This window comes from Triturus cristatus, chromosome 10 (genome assembly GCF_964204655.1).
Source record: "Triturus cristatus chromosome 10, aTriCri1.1, whole genome shotgun sequence".
NCBI lineage: Eukaryota > Metazoa > Chordata > Amphibia > Caudata > Salamandridae > Triturus > Triturus cristatus.
In genome coordinates this window covers 403221173-403248752 of record NC_140593.1, presented here as the reverse complement: position 1 = coordinate 403248752, position 27580 = coordinate 403221173, and the positions used below count along the sequence as shown (strand labels likewise).

Below are 27580 nucleotides of genomic sequence, written 5' to 3'. Positions count from 1 at the left end.
GCTTAAGGCGGCCATCAACACAAGGAATGGTACAGACTTCTGGAGGGTAGTAAATCAGCCGCTGTTTAATGAGGGAACAGTAGTAGACTTAAATGCTACTATATCTGCGCAAAAATGGGAAGAGCATTATGGTCGTATATATGCAGGAGATGGCGAATATACAACAATTGTCTGCCCTACTACAGAAAATATTGTCCACTTTGAACTGGAAGAGGTGAGGAAAAGCATAATGGAACTGTCAGCAGGGAGGGCACCGGGCCCAGATAGGATTCCTGGTCACCTTTTTAAATCATGGATAGATCTTTGGGCACCCCTGGTTATGCAACATCTGAATGCAGCAGCCCGTGATCATATTCCAGTTACGTGGAAGGAATCAATCATAATACCTGTTTTTAAAAAGGGGAACTGCGCTGACCCAGCGTGCTACCGTCTGATCTCTTTGATAGATGCAGAAGTAAAGGTGTTGGTTAGGGTTTTCTTGAAGTGTCTAACAGATTGGGCTAATGATAATAATATACAGATACACAGTATGGATTCAGGCCAGGACGTGGCACGATTGAACAGAACTTGAATCTATATCTGATAGTTACAAGTATGCAGTGGCTAAAAAAGAAAGTATACACTTAGCCTTTATGGACCTCAGCACAGCATTTAACACAGTGGTAAGATCTAAGCTATGGGCTGTGCTGAGTGACATGGGGATGGATGAAGCCATAGTTGCGCTTTTGCACATCTTACATACAGGGCTTGAGGCGATGGTAAGATTCGGCCCATCAGGAGAATGCACTAAGCACTTTAAACTGGGGAGAGAAGTCTGTCAGGGTTGTATTTGAGCTCCTTTTCTTTTTATTTTATGTATATGGGCGCCATTATTGAAATCACACACTCAATCCTTTAACAAGGTGGCTTTTAGTATTGATGCTTTCTCCAGGCGTTTAGATCACAGTCACATAAAGTCCATATTACACCTCTATATCACTAAGTGTGCCCCGGCTAACTTATGGGGCAGAAATCTGGGGTTACAATCTTCTTCTTTAAATGCAAACGGCAGAAAACAAATACCTAAGGAAATTATTACGCATATCACAGAATATCCCATCAGAAATCGTACATGAAGATATAGCGACAGGTATTTAGTTGATTATATATGCATGCGCCCAGTACTATTATGGTGCTCTACATGGACTAAAAAAGAATTGGGTTTTAATAGATTAATATTAACAGATTGTTTTGAGTCTGAATTATAGTTCGCGTATACCATGGTTGAGCTATATAAAAACCACCCTGACTAATCTGGGCCTATTGCATGTTTTTAACTCACCTGAGAAAATAACCAAATTAGTCACTGCAGAAGTCAGAAAAGTATATTTTGAGTGTACCCAAGAACTCAGACTGCCAGACTCACAGCATAAACGTGCTGTGTACATCATGCTATGGTAAAATGTAATGACAGAACGGAATTCTATTTAACACTGGATATGCCGGTGAACCATAGATGATTTTTAACATATTTTTGACTGAATATGTTCCTGCAGCTTGTAGCAGGATGGCATAGGCCATAAGACCCTCCTGTATGTTCCTGTGATGAGTCTTTTGCACTAGACACTTTACACATCGTTTTCATTTGCCCTAAATGGGCCAATTTGCAGCATAAGTATATACGACCATTATTTGCACATCTGAATTTTAAACAAGCGATACCTGCTCTTTTATATCTACAGTTTTTAGAAAATGTTACTGTTTGTTGGTATATGTTGATAGTTTAAATAGCAGTGTATCATGCTTATGCTTGAGTTTGAATTACATAGTACTTATTTAATGATACTAATTGATGTTCCTAAATTATTTGTAGGATTGTTTTTGCTGTACTTTTAAGATTGCTGAAGCCAATCGAATAAAGTATTTATTGATTGATTGACTAGTGGTCTGACCTGTCATAGTAAAATAGACCCTTAATTGGGGTTTATTTGGCCCAGTACACCCATGTTCCCTGGTGCCACCACACCTGATACAGTAAGGGACGAGAAAGCTAACAGAAAACAAGTATAGGATTGAAATGACCCATATTCTAAAAATACATAACTTCTAAAGAAAAATTACAAGCAAAGAAAAAGAGGGGCAAAGGCCACAAGAGGGTCCAAGAACGATGACTGATTCAATTAAAAACTTTCCCTGTAAATAGTTGTTTGTTTCTTCCCTCTTATGTGCTTTGCGCTTCCTTCTGTGAACTATGAACACAAAGCAAACTCTTGGCTCTTTCACTGCTTGTTTTTATTTATATCTAGAATGAGCATCTGAGTCAGAAAAACCATCACTGTAAAAGACTTTCGCTCTCCTTATATATATATATATATATATATATATATATATATATATGTGTAGTATTTTGTGATTGAATTACAAGTTCTTTGATCGTTGCACTCACTCAGCCCATTTAAATTGTTTTAGACTTTCCATTTCTGATCAGTTAAGAATTGGTTTCTATCATGCGGATAATGCTACCCAAACAGATGCTACTGAAATACTGAAATTAAAGGAACTAGCCAATGTGACACAAACATTGACCAAGGTAAGTTCGTTTTAAGTGTTACTTTACTCATTTCTACCTGTGCTAAACATCATATTACAAAAAAAAACACTACCAAAAGTATTCAAGGTGTATTTAGATATTCGGGACAGCTAATTTAAAGTTTGCTTCTTCAAAACTGTTGGGAAATTTCTGTCTTGCAAATTTGTGTTTGCAAATAATGAGGGATCTAATTCTAACATTTCATGGGAGTCCCTAGCTAACACTATTAAATCCTTCAATCGGAATATTTTTCCTTCTGCTTCCTACTTGCTTTTGAAGATACCTGCTGGCAGTAGATCTTGAGTTGAAATGGCATGCTTCATTTCCTGTGTCATTGCTTGAAATACATTTTTATTTATTTGTGGATTATGTCCTCAAATATTAGTGCTACTAACCCTTCATCCCTGTGCTGATCTTCAGCAATTTTATATAAATTTACATTCCTCTGCACTTGAGGCTCAATGAGCTAGTAAGGAGAATACTGGGGGAGAGAAGTTGGTCTAACGGCTAGGGTGGTTGACCTCGGAGCTGGGGAACCGGTTTGAGTCTCGGCAGGGACGCTCAACATTCTGTGATTCTGGGCAAGTCACTTAATCTCCCCGTGCCTAACAAAATGAATGTGTTTGTCTGTAACATAACTGGTGCTCATGTAAAGCGCTCTGATATCTTTGGGTCAATTTCGCACTATATAAAACTCCACACAAAAAAAAAATGAGAGGGGAAAGTAGATGCTTTGGCGCCGTGGCTTACAGCATTGCCCATGAGATGTATTGCATGGAAGCATTGTGAGAGAATGTGAATAAATAAACTGAGGTCCACTGATGGTTTGATGGTTCTCTGAAGTTCGATAACCACAAGAACAGGAGAGGAAATCCAAGTTGCACTCTCAAGTTATAGGGCAGAGTATGCAGTTGTATAGTTAATGCGCCTGCTTTACAACCATGCTGGATGTTGAAGTATTGAATGGATGGTGTAATGAAGGCAGTTACAATCACCAAAGAGGGGAAAGGTGAAGAAACCTAATTCAGTGAAGTTGATTTTCATGACAGTCAATACGCGGATTTTCCCTGAATTCTGTGAACACTTATTTTTTATTCAGTCACAGAGCCCCCTTCTATTCTCCGAATAGTAGTAAGCCAGCTCATCTGTTTCATATCCACCTGTTGGCTGAATTTTAAAGGTTGCCTATTCTGAAGTGTGTCTCTTATGAGTGCCCTGTCAGCCCTAATCTCCATAAGCTGTACAAGAAAGAGGCAATAAGCAACAGCACTCAAAAAGAGAGTGCTTAGAAAAAAAATAATGCTTAAATGTCTTCTGAGCCATAAATTAAAAGCTTATGAGAAAGAAAATACTGTACAATTTGATAGTTGTCTTAATGCCAAATTACCAAAAGAGTAGCTTTACAAAATAGGAAAAGTGATAAATAATGAAGGAGAAGGAACTAAGGGCCTGATGATGACTATGGCGGTCTGGTGAACCGCCATAGCCACTGTGGCGGTGCGGCCACAGCCGCATCGGGGGTCGGACCGCCCTATTACAAGTTGGGTGGTCAGACCGCCATGGAACTGTCGCAACCACCAGGGATCAGAGATACCTTGCGGTGTTGCTGTGGTCTTGAGGCCGCAATATGTTTGGCACATAAAACGACTGTCCTCTCTGCCACGGTTTTCATGGCAGTGAGCCTGTCATGAAAACTGTGGCGGAGAGGAAACAAAGGGGGCCCTACAAGGCCCCTGTTGCCTCAGGGCCATGGTGTGTATGCGGGGGGGCACATGTTGTGCCCCCTGCATGCATGCACCACAGTTCCTGCACGGCATGGACTTCAGAGTCTATGCTGTGCAGGAACTACCTTTGACACTCCCATTGCGGTGTACTTTTTCAAAGGCATTGTGGTGGGACCGCCAAAGAAACACCCACCATACACAAGAAAATTCATAATCTGATGGGCAGTGTTCACACAGCTTTGGCGGTGTGGGAGCAGAGCAGTGGCGTGGTGGCCCCATTCCCACACGGCCAAAGTGGTAATCGGGCCCAAGTCACTGATTGCAGTAAGGCAGTAGATCCTCATTGGAGCTATAATTTACTGCCACAGAAAGTCTTTCTCCAGAGTTTTCACTAATCCACCAAGATAACAACTTCTCTTCTCATTAACACAGTTTCACATGCTAGGTACTGCATTGAAATGGGCAGAAGATCTTGAGTAATCTTGGGGTTCCTTGCAATCTGGGAGTCTCTACTACGATCAGTTGGAGCAAAGGAACGCCCACAGAGAATCAAAATATCTAGCCATCTAGTTAGGCAACAAATAATCTGCTACAGAAAAAAATAAAAGTACAAAGAAAATTCGGGAAGATGAGGGTGGATGGCAATTCTATAAATGGTATAAAAGTGACAGCAGAAGGAGACCAGCTGCATGAAGATGTTGAAGATGATAGAAAATCCCCAGTAAGTGCTAGTGAGCATGGAAAAACAGGTCTGTTGTGAGCAATATAAAAATATTCTGATCAAATGCGCATGCAAATGTTAACAATTTGTGGAAAGGAAAGAGGGAAGAAAAGAATGACTGGTTAAGGGGTGATGCAAATAACTGTGTAACTGAAATAATTTAAGCCCATAATGTGCTGAGATAGACTATGTTAAATGTTCTCACCACTAAACATCATGCTTTCATCTACAAAAATGGTAAAAGTTTAGATGTAAAAGCAAAACTATAGTAGCAAAACCTCCAAATCATATGTCCCAAGTCTTGGAAGAAAAGTCATAGGCTGTGAGAGGCTCCTAAGCTTCATCTATCCTCTGACCAACACACATTCATGATGAATAAACCTTAGGTACCTGAGGTTTCATTATTGATAATGACGCGCTCTGTGGACGCAGCTGACCTGTTGTTTTCACCTGCATTCTTGCTCTCTCATCTTCCAGGATAATGCCGCCCAGCGAGGAGGAGCTTGACTGACATTGCGATTAAATCGCCTTAAGCCCCCTGCAGAATGGGACGCGCTCTACGTTTGCAGCTGACTTGATGTTTTCTCCTGCATTCCTCCTCTCTTCTGGGGTGGAACTTCATCCCCCAGGATACTGCTGCCCAGCGAGGAAGGGTTTGACTGACATCACGCTTAAATCTCCTTCAACCCCGTGCGGCACGGGACGCAGTCTATGAACACAGTTGATCTGATGTTTTCTTTCACATTCCTGCCCCCTCTTGGGGTGGCACTTCATCCCCCAGGATACTGCTGCTCAGTCAGGAAGGGATTGACTCTTACGTCGCAGTTAAAGCTACTTCAGTTGCCCCGCAGTATGGGACACGCCTGGACTAGGCCCGTCTTTGGCTGTAAGAGACCGGTCTGGGACTCCCCCCCCCCCCCCCCCCCTTTACTAGTTGCTATGGGGTAATTCGCTGTGGATCTCCTCCACCCACCTCAAGGTGAATGAATGAATGAAATAATTTTATAGAGCGCGCATTACCCAAGGGTGTCTTGGCTCTGAACGGATCAACAGCCGAAATGGGGCATCAGGCTGAAGGAATAACATGGGTGACTTAGTAATTTAGAGTGAGAAGGTAGTCTAGGTACTGTTATAAAAGATGGGGAATAGAAAAGCCATACATTATATTGATCAGGGCAGTGGTCCCCCACCTCTTCCTCGCAAAATCATCCATCACAAATTATCTGACAACTATAATGTGGGTAATTACCTCAGAATTAGAACAGGTAGAGGAGATGATGGATACGGCTCAAAAGCAGGCCCAAAACCCACCTTTTGAACCGGATGTCAGGATAATAAACAGGGGAACAAATCCTCTAGCTCTGACCTCAGATAGCCAAGGAATCATACAGGATGCAGAGACCAAACTTTGCCGTGGAGCTTCTCTCCCTCTATGATGGTGACTGAGACCGCGCTGCTGTCAAGTCAATCCTGTCCAAACAAGCATTTGCAATGCAATCGGTCTCGACTTTGGGACCTTGTAAGTATTTAGCCATGCAGCACATTATACTGGGCACTGCAACATCTACTGTTCTTTAACATGGAATTCTTGTGAAAGTTAGGGGTTGCTTAAAGCAACATATTTAAGGGGAGAATGAACAATGAAAAAGGTATTTTCTTTCACCTGTTCAAAATGTCGAGGATCACCGTTGATGGAATGTATCAGATAGGGCAAGCTGAGAGTGAGCGTGAAAGAGCTTTAGTGAGAGTGTGTCTGTGAGGGTGAAACAGTGTGTGAGAGAAGGGAGAGGTGTCTGAAAGCATGTGCAAGAGAAATGTGTGTGAGTATAAATTGGGTGTGTTCATTTGAGAGAAAATGTGTGCATGAGAATGTGTTTGATAATCAACTCAAGAAGCATTTCTTATAAAGGTCTGTTTGGGAAAGTGTAATGTCTGAGAAAGAGAAAGAATGAGAGAGAGCGCGAGAGAGGTGAAATTGATAGTAGTGCAGTGAAAAATGAGGCAAAAGAAGGAGAGCAATACAGCAACATGGGAGAGCTGGGCAAACCAAAACTTGACAGCTAGTGCAGATTCTGAAACGTTGGAGAGAGCGCGCTGCAGCCTAGCAGTGTTTGTTGTGCAGACAGCATAGCCTGGCAGTCTTTCTCATGTATCTGCTAGCGATGGGAGGAGAAAAGAGGGCTATGGCCCCTGGGACCAACACTGACATCTGTGCTGCAGTGGGGGCCCACCAGGTAGGCATTGCGTGACAGAATTGCCTCAGCAGAGCCGTGGACGATACTCCAAGCCCTCAGCCGATACTCTCCAATAGGCAACATAAATAGGCCCTAACTCTGTCGATGTCCAGACCTACATGTTCCAAGGTGCACATCTGCTTAATGTGTGATAGAGCTAGTGGGCAATAGCTCTAATCTCTGAAGCGGTGCACACATGAAGGAGGCTATGGACTGTTCTTTTAATGCCGCCAAGTGGGTACTCGGCTGCAGCCTACTCCTGATTACCTCTACAGTGCTAACTAAGGTCTGCTTGCTGACGTGGCTTGCACCCAGATTTAGAAGATGGCACATTAGTGAAAGCTCTAGAGAGTATTCTTAGTTATATGATGCAACCCCAATGTAGCACCTGGCATAGGACCTTGAACCACTGGACATTTGTGCATAAACTGCGGCTGACATAGATTCAACATGAAGCAGCACTACACATGAGGTTGGAGATTGACAGAGGGGTAAAGGCGCCTGCCTCGACATTGGAGGAATTCAAAAGTGCTTCTAGCTAGGTCAGCCATCTGAGCAGTGCAGACAATGAAAAGGCTGAGAGCCGTGCCCTCTTATTCCTGCTACATTCCCTTTCATCAGAGCACAAATGGACAAGCTTAACAGACACAGTAAAGCGTGTCCCAACATAAGTTCGAACCTTACCTGGGGGACCCCCAATTAATGTCTCCATTACGGATAATGTACTGTGTGCCTGTGAGGTAGACACATTTTGTAAATGGGTGTATTTGGATAATGCGTTGTATAGGGCTTGTAGGTCATTGTACTACTCCCGGTCATGAACACAATCTAGGTATAGCTGTTAAGCGTGCCCTTTTCATGTGTGACACATTCAGCAGTCCTGCTACTTTCTGAGACTCATTCCTTCTCCTTTAGCACTGTAGGCATGCACTAAACATCTCCGTATGAATGTGCTGTTGTGTAAAAGCCAGGTCCTGCTAGCTGACGGTGTCACATGTAAGAAGGGCTACTATTTTGGCAGTTACGATGGCAAAACCCGTTGTAGCGTCTCTCCCTGTAACTGAGACAGGGATGCTGATGGGGATGTAACGAGGAAAATAGCGATTAACATCTTATGAGGTTCTCCTGATCATGGATGTACAGGTTTGTCTCACTGAAGGGTGTGTTTGCGAGCTGGGAACAGAGGGTGATGCTGGGAAGGGACGTACAGCTGTTTCACGATCACCTACCTCTTGGGGTGCTGGCAGATCAAGCCCTGTCGCTCTATGCCTGGCTCGAAGACACGTCCGTACAGAATATGCATGTGTGCACAAGGTGACCATCTGTCAGCTACTTACAACGCCCATCCGTGAATTCAACCTAAGTCTGTTGCCGGCTATTGATCTTATAAAAAAAAGACACTAACCACAATTTTAGTACTTCCGGGTGGCATGACAGCCAGTAGCAGTGCTTTTACGTAAATACGCTTTAAATGTTATATTCAGTGAATGGATTTGACAGCACCAGATATGCAGAGGTAGAGGTGCTGTTAGCTCACAATGTATGCCCATATAGTACTGGTATTACAAGAAAAACAAACGCGCTACCAGTCTTGTGTGTCCCGACAAAGGCAAGTATGCCGGATCCAAAGTTTATATCGTGCGCCACATCCACAGATGTTTGAGCTCCTCCAAGTCAAGGCGAGCTGGGTCGGTGGATAAAGGATCCGGCGCTAAAGTCTATCGTGTAATGGCGCTGCACACCTGGCTCCACGCTGAGCTTGATGCCCGAAGGTCTTTATGTAGAAGCACATGATGACATATGTTACAAATGCAGCCTCATGCAGCTGAGGAAATGGGTGGCCCCTTCGCAGCACGTGATGCCTCGGTCATGGCTTTCTACATAGCGAAAGGCACCCCCCACCTGGTCGCCCCACCCGGATCCCACAAACTTAGACCACACCAATTTCACTTTATGGCAGAATTGAGGCCGCAGTTTATTAGGCAGTTTAAACTTACAAGCAATCCTTCCACCTGCATTACTTCAATTTATTTGAAAGCCTGTGACCTCTGTACCATAGCCAGAAGCACTGTGCCCTACATTCAGTGCCGGCCATCATTCACTTACCCACCGGGTGACCTTTCACTTCCGGTGCAACCACACATTTCGTTCCGGATAAGCGTCTGCTTCCAACCCGACCGGGTGACCTTTCACTTCCGATACGTACCACCATGCATTTCCTTCCGGGTAAGCGCCTGCTTCCAACCTGACCATGTGACCTTACCCTTCCGGTGCCATCACGCCTCCTAACTTCTTCTGGGCCACAGGCTCCTCCCTTGACTATTTTCCTCCGGTTCAACCTCCAAGGCCATTGCGGTAGCTTGCCAGTACCCCCTAGGTCCTGACTGTTACCTGTTTGTGGCCTGTTCTAGTTTGGCAGATGCTAAGTTTAAGTAGGACCGCTATCCTCTGTAGTAACACACCCTCCTGTAAGTCTCCTCTGCCCCTGCGACTGACTCTTCCTAAGTGTACCCCACTCTCCACTGTTGAATTTCTCAGTGGGTGGGTCTTCTCCGTAACATTCCCAGGAGAAAGAGGGTGTTGCGACCCGCGCTTCTGCTTAAATACCCCACCACCTCCAGCCAAATTCCTTTCTTAAATTTATGGCTGGGCTGAACCCAGTGTCCTAATCTGCTGCCCAGCCAGTACCCTGCCTACGCTCCCCTTAACCCCGCCCTTTTCAGCCCGGGTTCTGCTCCCTGGGGGGAGGCCTCCACTAAGGCCCCCGGTCCCACCACATCCTCCCCCCCCCTCCCTTTTGGGGTGGGGGGGCTGAACAAAGGGGCATAGCGAAAGGCACCCCCCACCTGGTTGCCCCATCCAGATCCCACAAACTTAGACCACACCAATTTCACTTTATGCTAGAATTGAGGCCGCAGTTTATTAGGCAGTTTAAACTTACAAGCGATCCTTCCACCTGCATTACTTCAATTTATTTGAAAGCCTGTGACCTCTGTACCATAGCCAGAAGCATTGTGCCCTACGTTCATTGCCGGCCATCATTCACTTACCCACCGGGTGACCTTTCACTTCCGGTGCAACCACACATTTCGTTCCGGGTAAGCGTCTGCTTCCAACCAGACCGGGTGACCTTTCACTTCCGGTGCAACCACACATTTCGTTCCGGGTAAGCGTCTGCTTCCAACCCGACCGGGTGACCTTTTCACTTCCGATGCAACCACCTTTGCTTCCGGGTAAGCATCTGCTTCCAACCCGACTGGGTGACCTTTCACTTCTAGGTACCACCATGCATTTTCTTCCGGGTAAGCGCCTGCTTCCAACCTGACCGTGTGACCTTACCTTTCCGATGCCATCACGCCTCCTAACTTCTTCTGGGCCACAGGCTCCGCCCTTGACTATTTTCTTCCGGTTCAACCTCCAAGGCCATTGCGGTAGCTTGCCAGTACCCCCTGGGGCCTGACTGTTACCTGTTTGTTGCCTGTTCTAGTTAGACAGATGCTAAGTTTAAGTAGGATCGCTTTGTAAGTACCGCCAAGCCTTTCTGGGAGCTTTTGTTGCCAGGAAGGCCCCCCCCCTGCCATAACTGCGCCCCAATTCTTCTAATACACCTACAACAGTTTGTATTAAATATTGCCCATATGTTCCGAAGAACATTTGGCCTGACTTCCCCCCCCCCCCCCCCCCCCACCCACTGTATAGCTCCCTTCTTGGGATGGAGCCCCTGCCAGGGACCTCCCGGGAATAATCTCAGAGTAACCCACTTTGTGCATTACATGCTGCACTGTGCCTTACCTTCAGTGCAGCTCTCCTTGCCCTGGGGACCTATCACCTGGGGACACAACCCTTCCCTTTCACTCCGGGCAAGCTTCTGCTTCCAGCCCGACCGGGTAACCTTTTACTTCCGGTTGCCAAACACTCCTTGGGTAAGCGTCTGCTTCCAACCCAACCGGATGACTCTTTGCCTTCCGGTGCCCACACACTCCCGGGTAACCAGCTGGTTCCCACCCCGCCGGGTGACCTTTCACTACCGGTGTCCACACATTTCCTTCCAGGTAAGCGTTTGTTCCCAGCCCAACCCTGTGATTCTTCAGTGCTGGTGCCCACCCGCTTTATTCCCTGGGCAAGCCAATGTGCCTCCCGCCCGCCAAACCTTGTTGACTGTTCCTCCACCCCTCTCTGCGAAGGTGATCCGGCAACCGTTACCCCACTTCTTCCATGCCACAGGGAAGTTGTCTCCTACCGAAGTCAATGATCACAACATTAGCATTTGTTGACCAGGTGCGGCACGTTTTAACCTTTAAAGCAGTGCACCCTTGACCATTAACAGCACAATGCTGAATTCCCCTTAATTGCCACCAGCTCTGTCTGTAGCCCTTGAAAGGTCACAGTATTTGATCGCCCAACACCGCTCTGCACTCTGTGAAGTAGAACAAAAACACAGCAATGGTTACTAATAAGCTCTTAGGAATTACTTTAATATACCACTTAAGCATTACATTTTTTTAATAACTTTTTGCACCCATGTCCACCAAAGTTCCCCTTGAGCTTCTGGCATCCCATATTTCTGGGTGAGGATCTGTTCTAGTAAAGGACTCCCGCCTGTTATTACTTGTACCCAGCCAGGAGCCTAACTGGGCAATGATGACTGTCCACCTCTGTTATACCTAAAAAACAAAAAGAGGGGGGGGAGGCGGTTTCCTTTTGCCACTTTTTGGCTGTTGGTACCCGCTCAATAACCTGAAAAGGACCAATTCTTGGTCTTAATTCACAAGTGGCCCATCCGGACAATAATCATTTTATTTTTGGTATTGTACCATTCCGCTTTACATTGCATACTGCTGTCCGTGGATCCTTTGAGATGCAGGACCTATATTTACTTGCAACCTTGGCCCACACCAAGTCTTTCTTTTGCGCATTTATTTGTTTATACTCGCTTCTGTATTGCAGTTGGCCTGAAACTTTAACGAGTTTGGGAAGCACAAGTATTTAAACCATAAAATTGACAACTGCTGTTGCTTAGATTTCCATTTATTCATTGATTATAATTTTTTTTTCCATCGTAACATATGTCACCAAAGCTCACTGCAACCACCTCAGCTCCCTCCACCTGCAGTGTACCGTTACTGTGCGCTGGTGCTAGAACGGCACCTATGCCTTTGCAACTGGGCACTCCCCATGCACCTGAAAAAAGGGGGCACTATGGCAAAGCACGGTATACTGGTTGCCCCTCGCACCTAACCCACTGCAGTGAGCTACCAAGCGATGTCCAAGGAAATAAAATATCGAGCCTGTGTTACTGTGGTCTTTTCCATAAGTGGTAGGTCCCTACCTCCACTTAATGATAACCCCATTTTTGAGGACATGCGCGCCTGTGTGCCACCAAAGACTTATTCCAACTACCTCACTTCCCTCCAACTGCGGTGTGCCCTTCTTGCACGTTCCCATCGGTTACGGTGCACTGGCGTTCGAACAAATACCTATATCTAGTCTTGCCTATCACGGAGCACGTCTGTGAGACGTGAGAGCGCCATGCACACCGACACCAAACATGCCGTGGCTGCTGCAGCACTAGATACATATCCGATCCCTCCTCAAATGCTGGACATCTCCCCACCTGGGCCATTTAGCCCACCCTAAGCCAGCCAGCAAGAGCCCCTGTGGTAGGCAGGAGGCTGGCAGAGCACTCTCCCTGCCATGATCCACTCCACCCCATTCGCCACGACCCTTGTGCGCGCCTTTCATGTCACCCCCAACACTAGTCTATACCATCACCACTTATAGTATCCTCCTGTGTATACTCTTGCAGTGTTTGTGCTCACTCCACGTACTATACTTCTGTATGTGTAACTCAGAAGCTGCTTCCTTACCAATGACGTGTATTATTCCCCACACCTCCCCCCGGCTCATCCGGCATTGGTTTAGGCGCGCTGGGGAAGGGGGAAGGAGGCGCTAGGAGCTTCCCTTCTCCCACACCCCACCCACCCCAACCCCCCGGCGATGTGCCTTGCTCGCCTACTCCGAGGCCAGAGGGGCTAGTAATCATTGGTATTCCTTCTAAGTTCAGTTTCTTACTATAATCTGTGAAATGGAACTTGGAGCCGGACTCTAGTAACTATAACTATCCATCTATACGGCTCTGCCGCCATCCCTAATAACCACCCTATTCATAGCCTTGGGGAAATGCTTCTAGGTCACTGCATTGCAACTTATATATTAGTCGATATCCTGTCTTTCAAAAGGGACGATGCGTAGGCGACCCTGAAACATGGCTTCCCCCATTACTGCAGGTATCATTGGCTCCCATGGTGCAACTATAGGTTTGCAGATATAGGTTTCATTACTGAGACCTGGCTTAAACCTTCCTCCACCCCGGCTATTGCTCTAGCTATACCTGAGGGCTATCGGATTCTCAGGCGTGATAGAATAGGTAAAATGGTTAGGGGTATAGCTTTAATTTACAAAGAGGAACTGACTGTCCCCATCCTTGATGGGGACGGAAACATTTGAATGTATTGTTTTTAGATTGGACCTCTCTGTATGTTGTATTTGGAAAGGCGCTCTAGTTTATAGACCGCCTGGGTCAATTTTAAATTTCACCAGCCAACTGCTCGAATTTATTTCTCCCTACTTAATCGCTACATGTAAATTTCTCCTGCTTGGGGATTTTAACATTCACAGTGAAGATGCCTCCAATCAAGATGCTAGATTATGTTTACAGGATCTAGCTGCTGGAGGTTTAGAGATCATTAATACCGCTCCCACCCACATCGCTGGTCACACTTTGGATCTCATCCTTGCCAACTCTTTGGACATTAAATGTGGTGAAACTCTCCCGCTTACATGGTCTGACCACTCTATGATAAATTTCCAATTGTTGGGTCCTATTGACCATCCTCTTGTGATAAATAATAATTCTGTTACCCGTCAGTACAGACCCTGGCACAAATTAATGGCCAACCACCTCTCCCTACTGTTTGCTGAGTGGGATTGGAACAGTATGCAAGGGGATGTAGATCAGCAGCTTGATCTTTTTGACTCGAGAGTTAGTAATTTACTCGATAAAGTAATTCCTCTCAAGCCTCTTAGATATTCACCCAAAAGGTCTGCTACTGGCTGGTATACGTCTGGCTTACGCGTGGAGAAAAGTGCCTGTAAAAAACTGGAGCGGATTTGGCGACGCTCACATAATGAGCAAGCTAAAACTATATATAAAGCAGCTATGGCAACCTATCATAAAAATGTTAAACTGGCCCGTAAAACCCACATTGCAGAGATTTTGGAGCAGGCAGGTAATCATGCCAGAATGCTCTTTCAAATTGTACACGATTTTACGAACCCCAAATCTTGTCAGACCAGGGATAGTTCTTCTCAGACACTATGTGACAATATCTCTTCCTTTTTTGTACAAAAAATTGAGAAGATTTATCAAAATATCATCCTCTCTAATACTTTTACTCCTATTCCTGTGGAGATCACATTACACCCCATTAGTGTAGGACCTCGTCTGACTACATTTCCTTCTATTACCATCACAGAAGTGCAAACACTGCTGGAATGCACTAGATCTGGATCCCCCCTGGACACTATCCCTGCTAAAATCTCTTCTAGATTTGCGGCTCAGCTGGCGCCCCCACTTTGCTCTATAATTAATACTTCTTTAAAATCTGCTAGTCTTCCTCAAAGGTGGAAACACGCCCAAATCATTCCCATCCGCAAAAACTCTAACATCTCCCCTGAGGAATTGTCAAACTATCGCCCGATTTCGTTGCTCCCGCTACAGAGCAAGATCACGGAGAAACATATCAATAAGCACTTATCTGCTTTTCTTGAGTCTTCTAGTGCTCTGGATGTTTCTCAGTCAGGCTTTCGTGCTAAACATAGCACTGAGACTGCCTTGGTGGAGGTAATGGATAATATCAGAATGGCTCTGGATCAAGGTCAAGCAGCACTTCTGGTGCTGCTTGACCTTTCAGCAGCATTTGATACCATTTCCCACCAAGTTCTCTTGCATAGATTACTAGAGCTTGGCATCAACGGATCTGCATTGAGCTGGTTGTCAGATTTCTTGTCCAACCGTACTCAGGCAGTGTCAATGGGTCCTTTTACATCTGCTCGCACACAGGTTACCAGAGGCGTCCCGCAGGGCTCATGTTTGAGCCCTACTTTATTTAACATCTATGTGACGCCCCTGGCTAAACTGATGAGGGACCTGGGGTTTAACCCCATCTCTTACGCAGAGGATACCCAACTCCTCCTCACCTTCGACAAAAGGAGATCAGACATACAAACCATCTTCTCTCAGGGTATGGTGGCTATTGCCTCCTGGATGAAAACTAACTATCTCCAGTTAAACTCTGAGAAATCTGAGATTCTGCTGTTCGGAGGTGCTGACATCTGTTGGTCACCTAGTTGGTGGCCGGAGGAGCTGGGTAAAGCCCCTGCCCCTAAAGAGGTAGTTAAAAATCTGGGCATTAAGCTTGATAAGAAACTTACATTGCAGACCCATGTTAATACAATTGCTGGATCTTGCTATCACATCTTAATTTTACTTAGAAGAGTTTTTCCGTTGCTTCCACTTTCTACCAGAAAGACTCTAATTCAGGCTTTGCTCATGAGCAAGATCGATTATTGTAATGCTCTTCTTCTCTCTGCTCATGTTGCCTCATTGGACAAATTGCAGGTTATTCAAAATACAGCTGCTCGTCTGGTAACTGATTTTCCTGCCAGGACCCCCTCTCTGCCTTTACTGTATGAACTACATTGGTTGCCAATCAGAAAAAGAGTACAATTTAAAACAGGCTGTAGGATTTTCAAAGCTCTAAACGAGCTTAGCCCTCGTTATCTTACTAGGAAACTGAAAGTGTATAACCCTATATCCTCACTTAGATCAGGATCAAAAAAACTTCTCTCTGTTCCTAGAATAAATAAAGCCCGTTCTGGTGGCAGGGCCTTTTCGTATCTGGCTCCTATGTTTTGGAACAGCCTTCCCCAATACCTTCGCACGGAAATGCACCTCCTCCGTTTCAGAAAGCTGATGAAAACATATCTTTTCTAGTTCAAGATAGTCCGCTGTTGCAAGCGCAGAGATACCCTTCGGGGTGATTCAGCGCTATATAAAATTATAAAATCAAAATCAAATCAAACTATCCTGCTGTTTTAAAAAATATATATATATATATATATATATATATATATTTATTTTAATTTTAAACTTACTTTTTGTTCTAGACCCTGACCCCATTTGCTTGTCCCTGCTCCGTAGCCCAGTCAGCTCAGTCACCTCCGTAGCTCAGCCACTACTGACCCCACTTTTGCTCATTTTACACAGCCCCTTTTCCGTCCGAATGCACTGCTCCTTTACTTTTGATCTAAATTAGAACTAACATATTAGCCTTCTTATTCGCACCACCTGTACCCAGATCTCGTCGCACAAGCCCTTGTCAACCGTACAAGCAGAGTTTCGCCATTGTCCCCCTACCGGCAACCCCCTAGTGTTGTGCCCCATGTCTATTGTTGGTAGCATTAATCCCACTGTAATATATACCACCTGTCCCAATCTCTGCTGCACAACCCTTGTGCGCCGTACATTCCTTAAGTTGTTACCCCACACACATGTGGCACAACTTCTCAGCGTGTGACCTAAAAAATTGCTCCATCCTCTTCACTGACCCCTAACCAAATCCCTGCCACCCTTGTACTTCCCCCCCCCCCCCCACCCCGACCCCCATCCGGCATTGATGGAGGTCTGGGGAAGCGGGCGGAGGGTGTTAGGAGGTCACCATTCTCCCAACCCCCCCCACCCCAAACCCCCGGCATGAGCTTTGCCCCTTGCCCCTCTCCCCAAGGCCGGGGGTGGGGTCATAATGGCCCCCTTCCCATTTTGCCACTGTTAGTAATTCCGCACCCCCACCTGTCATGGAACATTTCTTTTCTTCTTGAAACCTTAGGTTCAGCACACACATTCCTCATCACTACTGCCACCACCTAGCTACTGGCTTGCTTTACCCTCAATATATCTTTGTAACTGCAATATAATATTTGTAACTGTAATTTATAATTTTTGAGAACAAAGAATTGTAGGCTCGTGGTAGTGTTTTATAAACCCTTGTAATCACTGTAGCGGTAGTGTGGACTTATGCCCCACAGCACTAGCAACCGTGGCACGAGCTAATTGATGTTTTGTGCTTTCCGGCATCGTTTGTCCATAAACACCACAATCAATGCACCTAGTTTAAAAATAACTTACCCTTTGATGCTATGAAAACAAACCACAAAACATAGTTTGGCAGTGGTGGTAAATCCCTACTGAATTCCTGTTTCTTAAATCAGAGACTCGTTTCATATGGTTATGTTTGAATACTACAATTTCTATTACTAAGTATACAAAGCGATCGATGGAATGCTTAAATTCATTAATTTGTTGGACTGTATCCCACACTCATTATTTTACTCACCCTGCTACCTCAGTGGTTTGGACACAGGTCCTCCCTAACCACAACACACCCCCCCATCTTCTTGCATGCCAGGAACCCCCCTAATATGTAGCTGTCATTTCCTGCCTCCTAGCTAATGATGCAGTGCCCACGGTTCAATTTGAACATGGGTAGTGCGACTTCAACGCGAAAAACACTTACTGTGGGAGAAACGTACTGCCCTTACTTCTGCAATGATGGGCTGTCAAACAGAGTAAACCTGCCCTTAGTGTGATAAGCCTTTCTATTGACAGTGGGGTTTGATGAAGAGGTGTATTACGTCATGTTGTTGCTCCTTGCTCCCTGCCTTTCAAATAAGGAAATGCTGATCATTCAGTGGCAAGCCTGCAGTGTGTACATCAACTTAAGGGCCTACTACACCAGCTCATTCAAACTCTTGAGTATGCGCCTGCCTTTCCAATTGTAAGGCAAGGAAATAATTTCTCACAGGCGCCAACCCTGCACTGCACAGACACGCCGTGAAGGACCGCCCCCTGGACTGTAGCCAGTAACCACCCTCGTCTCCTTATCTAGGAAACAAAATTCCTTCACCTGGACGGCCTCGCCCCACCCATCCAACCTGCAACCAGACCCCTCGCTACCTCCTCCCCTGCTGTCTAGCTTCCCTCCCCCTCGCTCTCCCTGGCGCGCTTCTGCCTCTGTCCACACCCTAATCGGTATCCCCTATCCTGACCCCCCCCCCACCCCCCCTATTCTCCCTCGGCCAGACAGCAGAGATACGGCCCTCCCAGCTCTTGAAAATGCACCATTCGTCCACCCTGCCGCCGAGTCCCCTTTAAGATGGCTGTCGATCCCGCTCACTCGCCACAGGGAACTCATTCCGAATTTTTATGCCATACCACTTTTAAATGTCACTAGCAGCCACTGTTCACCCCGCTCCTCATGCATAGCATCTGCTAACGTCTGGCCTGACAGCGTTTGTTGTGACCGGCTACGGAGTTATTTTTGTAACTTCTTGGTGCCATATACCTTCCCCATATGACAATATTCCAGAGGGAACTATCTACTTTACACCTCCTTGTAGTGACCTGTAAGGGGAACATCCCTGTCCATGGAAAGTTACCCAAGCCGTAATGTCACATTACTTTTTTTTTTTGCCAGACAGCAGAGATACCTTGATATCTCTGTTAATATACCGTGCTGTAAGAGGGAGTCTGCGTATTAATTATGACTTCCCCCATTCATGCATGGCTGCCTTATTGCTTGACCTACATGCATTAGCGCTATCGAAGCCTTGTTAGCTCCATCCTTAGTCAAAAATATTGGTCCTGTTGAACAACTCCCTTCCTTTTGTTTGCTTTCGCTGTTCCTTGTACCCTGTACCTTCGGGTGTAGCGGCAATTATTATTATTTTATTATTTTTATTCTTTTTTCTTTTCTTCTCGCAGTATAGGTTGTTACCTGTAAACGTTATTTTATTGCCCCATCCAGTGAGCAATATCATCTCCCCGTGCCTTTATCCCCTTATCACTTTACATTTCACCTGTAGTTGTGTGATTTGTGTTCCCACTATCTTTTGGCAGCCTGAGCCTCTTTAGTCTCCACATGCACCCAAATTGTGCCGCATAATTTGCATTTTTTTTTTTCAAGCATAATTTGTTCAACCCTGCCACCTAATTCCGCCCAAGCCATAGTTGCTGCATATTTATCTTATGGAACTAACAACCATTGACAAAGCCAATAGACCCGACTTATTGTCAGTATGCTGCTACGTCTCGTATCATATATCTGGATGCAATGACAGAAACAGCAAAATACAAGTCATGCGGCAAACTATGATAAGCACCCATTTTTGTGCACCTAATTTAAGTCACGCCCTTTATTATATTAGCCACACAGCTGGCGTTATCCTTTTAATCCAGTCTTCGCTGCTGTACTGTCCCTCCCATTTTAGGAAATTAAGGCGTTATATGGGGCTGATAGGGCAGGACTGTGGAATGTGGTATTGCAGGTTGGTGGTAGTCTTGTCTTCGTAAAGGCAGGAGAGCTTATAAACTCCCATGGAAAAAGGAGAGACACAAAGACAGGCAGGCTGTGATGGAGGGCGCCACTTGCAAGGAACAGAAGGCATGTGTGTGTGACCACCACCCGCCGCCGCCTGTATGCACACGCCACCGCCTTTGTGTGCCCCCCAGTGCGCCACCCACTGTCTCCCCCATATTGCCGACTGGTGCCTCTACGCCTCCGTGACTAAATTTCTCCTGCCATTGTAAGAAATGGCACCAATCCCTGCTTTCTGGAAAACAATGTATCAGACTTTAGCGTTGGTTATTAATCCTTTACATGCACTAAGCAATTGGTTTTTCTCCGACAGAACCACTTTTAGTTGGTTATTGTTAACACCCATGTTCTGAGGGACCCTGTGTTACCCCATTTACTTTAATGCTGTCCTCCAAATGGCCACCATCACGTTCTATTGTGAATAATTATAACTGACAATGTTCAACTCTGCAAATGTGAGACTGTGACAAACATTACAAAAAGTCAGTTAACAGTGGTCTACGGAGTGTCCCGGTGACCCCGCCCTCCCAGGCAGCCTGCTAGGCGCTATCTCACACCATATTGATCCACATATTTCTGAAATCTTCCATCTCAAACGTTATCGACTTCCCCATCTTTCACGCTGTCCTTCTGCTGGCATTTCCCCCTTCACTTCCTCTCACACACCATTGTAACCTCCTTCAGCGCTGTGCACCCCTTCACACACTCGCACATAGCGGACCATCGCTGCGCGCTCTCTTCAGAGAGGCCAGGGCGTGGATGGGTGTGTCTCCTGGACGCTTATGACCCGCAGCCAAACCCTATAGTGCCTTCAGCTTTTGCTCCAGAGCGCCCACTCGTGGCCCCTCAGACACCCACCGGCTGCACTAACAGAGGCCATCACTTCACAGCGCTCCCTGTACCAGGCCATGCGCTGGATGAAACCAATACAGAAGGATAGGTAAGGAAGGGAAAAGATAATATAAAAAGAAGTGTGCAAAGAAAATGTGTACCAACCCTAGACAAAATGCCCTTAATTTACAATACAATAATATTAACATGTAAGAACAATTAAACAGAACCACTAGTCAAACTTCACGTGATATTTATTTTCCTCTTTTTTATTTATATTTTAAATATTTTTCTTTTTGGGTCAATGAATAAATATTCTGTTTCTTTCTTTATATCAAAATTGTTACATATTTTGTTAATACACAAAAATATACAAGGGCATGAAAAAAACAGGTTATAGAAAAAAAAAAAATTCTCCACAAAATTATTTACAGGACTAACAAAATTGTAAATTATTAAACACATAAACATTCAACAACACCCAATTGATAGTGATGATTTGTTGATAATTGTCTTCACAGTTATAGACACGAGATATTTTGACAAAAACCAATTAATAATGGCAACTGTAGATGATAATGGTTTCCACAACCAATTAATAATGGCAACTATAGATGATAATGGTCTCCACTACGCGTTTCGGCATGTGCCTTCATCAGGTGTCCACTCTTTACAATTTTGCTAAACGAGAAGACAAACACTTGATTGATAAGTCAATCTACAAAAACACGAGTTGGTCCACAATGTAAACAATAAGCACACTTATACAAATATAACTGATACTAAGTGGTGAGAGATTCCAGTACAGGTATGCACCCAAAACATCTAATTACCACACCCAATGTGAAGGAGTTCTTTATAGAAGGATAATTAAAAAATATATATATCAAAGGAAACCTACACCTAACACCAGTGAAAAGGAAATTGAAAATGAGAATGTGCCCGGGTTTATGGAAAAGAATGAGGAGGATAAAGAACTGAGAAAATGAGCCAGATAAAAGAAATATCGAATGAGCCAAAATTACCTTATTGTTGACTTTACATAAGCAGAAATGAGACTAATAATACTATGAAGCATGAATAATCACCCAAAACTGGGGTCCAAACTGATACGGGAAACTAGTAAAAGAAAAAACACAAAATATGAAAATATGACAAATGATACAGATTGTATCTAAATGTAACTAAAACAAAATCCATGAATGGGGATGTACCTTAAAACAGTTGATAATCTGTCTTATGTCTCGGAATGCGATCATTTAGTGCTAGATGTGCACATAGCAGGATTTGTCAAAGCTATTTAAATGTATAACACGATGAGTAAATCGTTAGAGTATTATTCCTCCTGAAAAGAAAAGAAAGAAGGGAGCCTATGTTTAAATGAATAGTCTTAAATACGATAGACTGCTTTGTGTAAATTTTTCGTCTATCTTGACAGACAAAAGAGGACTAACCTGATGGAAATATTTCAGGGAAGCAATTAATATCGAATTATGAATCCGTACTAAAGGCTGGCAACTGATTACAATAAGCTGTCTGTAGTCATTGAATAGAATGCAACTAGTAAAATGAAAAGAAAGATATATCAGAAAAGGTATCCTTGATCCGTAAAAACCCAAAACATATTAGACATACTGACATGAGTTGGCCTATTTCTAAACTTGTCCGAACGATTAGAAGCGTAAAATTACGTGAATATAACCTAAGTGTTCTATAATATGCGGAATAATAGTCAGCCTAACTACCCAATGTTATTTACTCTGACTGCAAAGATGTGTGTATGAATACACAACAGGATTCAGAAAGAGGATTCCTCCAAATAAGGATGGTTGCCATAATGTGTGTAAAATTGCACAACAAAATCCATATATATATATATATGACAATAACTTGCGTGTAGCGCATTCTAAATAACCATAATTAAACCATTAATAATCCGTGAGACACTCGCAAAATAAGGAAGGCTTCTACAGATACGCTGGTATAATTGAATGTCAACCCTATAGAATTCTACCGGAGCTAAACAAACAATTGAAGAGCAAGCGCTTAAATATTAACGAGTCTCAAAAGAAAGGCTTTTTTTGAATGCAAATAGAAAAATAGAGAAATAAAATGGCCTTAAGGTACTAATTGTACCAGTTAGAAGCGCAAGGTCGAAAGGCACTGGTATCACTTACTTTCCGAGAACGAGTAATCGCATCAACTTTGGCGCGAAGCTAATTCACTAACGCCTATCGTTATTTAAACGTGCTCAACGTGAAAGACGTATGTCAAATGTAAGGCAGTCACGTGGGCAGATATGGAAAAGAAAAGAAAAGGGGACTGGTATATAACCCGATTACTTATGTGTAGACAACACCATTTTGGAATGGGAAGTGAGATGAGAAAAATCTTTTTCCCCCCCAAGTAATAACCAGTAGCGAGCAAACTATTAATGATAAAGAGTACAAATTATAAAAATAAAATACAACTAAGTAAATGTTGTTCATTTTAAACAAATGATGAAAAGAGTGCAAGGATAAATAATATGAAAAATATATCAATTTGAATGGCATCTAATAACCACCAGTGTGATATAATAGATACCCTAAGTCCACACATGATTTAAGTAGATACCGAAAGTCAACACATGATGTTCTAGTTCTAACCAAAACATACAAGGATTCCTGTTAATAGTGAACGAGAGTAAAAGATGTAAAAGATGTTTTCCGCTCAAAGTCAGGGATTCCATAGATACAGAGTGGAATCACTTAAGAATGAATAAGTTCCATGCATGTGATCGTCACAAATATGACAAGGACTGGAATAAACAAAGATGGCAGGTAGTGTTAAACAAAAGACTAGTTATTGTTTTTGATGGCTTGGTCCCACGGCATTTCTTGATTTAGGCCTGATATTGATGTGCCAAGAGTAAAAATCTAGAAAACTCCTCTAAGTTTTCTGGTTTTTTCCGTGGTAGTTCCCTGTCTCGGTTGAATTTTCTCCAAAATGAACCATTTTATGGCTTCTGGAGCATGGTTAAGATCCACATAATGTTGCCCAAGAGGTGCTTGAAGTTTTTTTGTGCGTATCGCTGAGCGATGTTTTATGAGTCTTGTGTTAAAACTTCTGCCAGTCTCTCCTACCTATCCTCGGTGACAAGGACATATGAGTAAGTACACCACATCAGTCGTTTTACAATTATTCAAACTTTTAGGAGATATCAATTGGCCATTGAAAGTGAATGTTGGTGATTCAATGGCTGTCTCACACGATTTGCAAGTGGAACATTTGAAATTGCCTGTCACTGGTTTAAAAGTGTCAATGCTAGTTTGTAGGTAGTTACTAGGATGTTTTATCCTAGAATTAACCACATGATCCCTAATGCTTCTATTACGTTTGTATGCAAATACAGGCTTAGGGATTACCATGTCGATGTTTAATATGTGCCAATTTTGGCAAACCACCTGACGGATTCTATCATTGAGCATAGAGTGTCTTGTGACAAAAACCAAGGAGGGATCCTTAATCACTTTGGTATTAGACAGTAAATGCTGTCTATCAAAAAAACGAGCTCTTTTATATGAGTCTCGTATGATTTTTTGGGGGTAGCCTCTAGTCAGAAATTTGTTTTTCATAACTGCTGATCTTTCATCGTAATCCTGTATGCTGGTACAATTACGCCGCAAAAATTCTCCAAATGGTATGCTGTTCTTTTGTGTTGCCGGATGAAAACTATCATAATGTAGGAGTGTGTTTCTAGCAGTAGGCTTAGTGAATAAGTCCACTGCAAGACGGCCACCTTCATATACAGACACACAAATCCGGAGAAAGAGCCACTCTGAGTTACTGCAGGCACTGCCGCTTTCTAGAGTGTTTTACACTGTCGAGAGTGTGTCTGCCCATCCCCAGAGAGACGTTCAAAGGCAGTTCTTAATTACTGTTGGGTGTGAGACCTGGCAGGACCCGCCCCACCTAAAGCCCTGCTATTGAGGCAGAGTGAGGCGGCTCTAAGGTGGGAGAGACAGGAAGATGGGTGAAGAAAGGGGGCTACCGCTCTACCTGCCCCTTCCTCCTCGCAGGGCTATATAAATCAGGCAAGCGCTGTGCAATGGGGGGGGGGGCACTTAGCAGCACCTCCACTCTTCCCAGATAGCCACCCACCAGTGTGCCGAGCCCGGAAAACAACCACCCTCCCCGAATGGCGACAAAATCGCCGCCACGCTTCCTCCCCGCACCTGCGCATATCCGACCCGCATCGACAACGCCGCCCGAAGCTCACGGGTCGGTCATGGCATATGTATGGAGTGAACCCCGCAAACCTTCCAATGCCTCTGAAGGGTACTTGAATCCCCGCTGTTTTATCTCCGGTATTTGTGGGCACCTGCATAGGCTTGATAACGTCAACCTTACCAAACGTTAAAGTAACCCGATCACCCCCCACCGACCTAACCATAGTTACTGTGCCTCCCCCGATCACATAGTGTCCCACCAAAGCTCTGCGCGGCGAGGACACAACCCCTCATGTATGGTGCCATCCCCGCTTATGTCAAGCCAGAGTTGTCCGAACAACCAAAGGACGTTTGAGAGGGCACAAACCCAGCATCCTATATCCTGACTGCTGATCCTCCCCCGACTAAAATACGCGCAATACGGCCCTTCCAGCACACCCCCTTCTCGCGCATCTTCTACCCCTTCCCTGGCCACGGCTATAGTTTAAGGCCCTAAACCCTGCGTTCCTTTAACACCATTGTTGTGACACCCATAAACAAACACACATATCCTGGTACATTTTTTTTTTTTTTTTTTTTTTTTTTGAAAAAGTTTTTATTGAACAATAATTCGGTTACAAGTACGGGCCTACAACCACCCGGGCCGGCCGCTAGGTACAGAAGGAAATCTACACATATCAAGGCTGCAATCAGTTCCCAGGGCGCTGCCCCGCAGTGGCTCCAGATAGTTCTCGAGGAACAGGAAGCGTAAGTCCAACAATCACAAAAACAAAAGGAAAAACAATAAAAAACAAAAGGCGAGTTATGAGGGAAACCAGTGCGGATCAGGCTCCCCCCGGGAAACTCCCGTCAGAACAATTGAGCAATCCGCTAAAGAGAGGAGTACCGGGAGGCCGGGGACGGAGGGGGGGGGAGGGGGTCAAGGGAGATGGACGTCCATATGTAGTTGTTCCAAAAGGCGCCAGGAGCCATCAAGGGTCAGGGGGACATGGCGATATCAGTGTCTACCAGGGGGGGCGTACAGATGCCTCCGCGATACGCGTTCCATTGCCCCCAAATGCTACCCCATGCCCCCGGCTTGCCACGGGCCACATACACAGTCTTCTCCCTAAACATACACCAGTCCATATTCTCCTTCCATACTGACACGGTGGGCGGCCGTTGAGCGCCCCAAAGTTGCGCTATATCCCTCTTGGCAATCATGTTCCCTAGGGCCGCCCACCGAGTCTGAGCCGCGCTGTAGTCATTGGGCTCCCACACATTCAGGACACAGCGACGCACCTCCGGCAGCAGCACAACCCCGGTGACCTGTCCCATAACCGTGTGGACCCGGCGCCAGTAGTCCGCCACCTCACGGCACTCCCAAAGGATATGAAGAAAGGTGGCGCTGAGCCCACAGCCTCGCTTACAGAGCCCGTCGCCGGAAAATCCCATCGAGACCAAGCGCGGACCCGTCACATACACCCGGTGGAGAATCTTGAGCTGTCCCAACCGAAGACGAGCCGGAATGGCAACCTCCTTGGGGGACGACAGTGCAGACTGCCAATCTTCGTCGTCCAATTCCACCCCGTCCCCAGTCCAAGCCTCCCGAAGGCGAACAAGAAGGTCCGCCCGGTGATTGATTAATTTTTTATAAATTAAAGAAATAGTACTATCAGGGACATGTCCATCAAGTATGCGGTCCTCGAGGGGCGATGAAACAGGGATCTTGGTCCCCTCCCCGAAGACCGAGAGCAGGGCGTGCCGAACCTGGGCGTAGCGGAAGAACTCCCTGTCGGTCAGCTCGTATTCGGCCTGGAGCACCGCGAAAGTCTTTACCGCGCCCTTGTGCCACAGGTCTCCCACTTTGCTGATACCAATCGTGTCCCACTGGTCAAACCCCTTCGTGGTCCACAAGCTTCCCAGGCGGTCGGAAGCAAACAAGGGAGTAGCACATGTTAATCGCTCACTCCAGCCCATGGCCGCAGTGGCAGCCCTCCAGGTCCGCACCGCAATCTTAGTAGGACCCGTAAGGGTCCGGCCAGCCAGGCGGGAATAAAGTGCCCTGTTGTAGTTCCCGCCGGGAAGCAGGAACTTGTCCATCTCATACGCCGGATTCAAGCCGGGCGCATACGTGGCGTGGTTAATGGCAGATAGCTGCGAGGCCCAATAGTACCTGCGAATGTCAGGAAGCGCGATGCCCCCGTCATACCAGGGGAGAGTGAGCTTGGCAAGAGCAATACGCGCCCGCCCGTCCCACACCAGTCTCCTCTGCAGGCTCTCCACCTCCCGAAAATAGGCCACTGGGATAACATCGAAGGAGTTCTGGAGTGCATAGAGGAACCTGGGAAGGGACATCATTTTAAACAGCGCGGCCCGACCCAGCGGGGACAGGGGGAGCCTGCACCACCGGGCCGTGTCCTCCCGCAGCCGCCGAAGTGGACGCAGGAGATTCTGCTCATAGCGAGCCACCGGGTCCAGCGAAACGTATATCCCCAGGTACTTAAAGCCGCTCAGAGATATCTGAATCGGGAGCCGAGGCGGCAGGAGAGGAGGACCACCAGAGATGGGATAAACGCAGGATTTAGACCAATTGATCGTGAGACCCGAATTGTTCCCAAAGGAGGTCAGAACGTCAAAAAGGACGTTGAGTGACTGCCGCGGTGAGGTGAGATACAGGAGAATGTCGTCCGCATACAGCGAGACCCGATCTTCGAAGCCCGGGCCCCACCGGATCCCTCTAAGCGAGGGCTCCCAACGGAGCCAGGCAGCGAGTGGCTCCAGGGCGAGAGCAAAAAGCAACGGGGACAACGGGCA

The 27580-nt window shown here is 45.5% G+C and overlaps 1 long non-coding RNA gene across 3 annotated transcripts; it reads right to left on the bottom strand.

Moving 5' to 3' along the window:
• Window positions 1-18922: 18922 nt before the first annotated feature.
• On the bottom strand, window positions 18923-22845 carry LOC146789519 (uncharacterized). 3 transcript variants are annotated; one of them, XR_014969812.1, is made up of 5 exons: window positions 22751-22845; window positions 22028-22133; window positions 21788-21918; window positions 21599-21692; window positions 18923-21254 (listed from the first exon to the last, which is right to left on the bottom strand). It is a non-coding gene; the product is annotated as an uncharacterized LOC146789519 (long non-coding RNA). The 3 variants fall into 3 exon arrangements; XR_014969814.1 differs by having other exon boundaries at window positions 21788-21943; window positions 22751-22830; XR_014969813.1 differs by lacking the exon at window positions 22028-22133 and having other exon boundaries at window positions 22751-22812.
• Window positions 22846-27580: the final 4735 nt, after the last annotated feature.